The sequence below is a fragment of the Penaeus monodon genome, chromosome 29, assembly GCF_015228065.2.
Source record: "Penaeus monodon isolate SGIC_2016 chromosome 29, NSTDA_Pmon_1, whole genome shotgun sequence".
Taxonomy (NCBI): domain Eukaryota; kingdom Metazoa; phylum Arthropoda; class Malacostraca; order Decapoda; family Penaeidae; genus Penaeus; species Penaeus monodon.
The window spans coordinates 8,715,415-8,715,766 of record NC_051414.1 but is presented as its reverse complement, the minus strand read 5'-3'; positions in this window follow the sequence as shown (position 1 = coordinate 8,715,766).

Sequence of the window (352 nt, the reverse complement as noted above, 5' to 3'; positions counted from 1 at the left end):
CAAAGGGCATCCAAAACCTCGTCATCAAAATCAACCCATCCAGCACGGAATATCATCACAGTACCTAAAAACCAACCTCAAACAAACCTGCGGACCTCATTGGCACCACATCACTCAGTCATCACATCCAAATCTAATCTCCATTAGTATGAACGGAAGGGTCTTCGCAGCACACAGATGGAGGGGGGAGGGGAGGGATGCCAGGGGAAGGACTACGGGTTGCTGATTATCGCGAACCACAATCAGCATTGCATAACCAGCCGATTCCGTCGTCATTTCCATACCGTTATCGCAAGCTCTACGCATGTTGTAGTCGACGAGCAGGGATTTCTGAAGCGACGGTGAAGAAGAA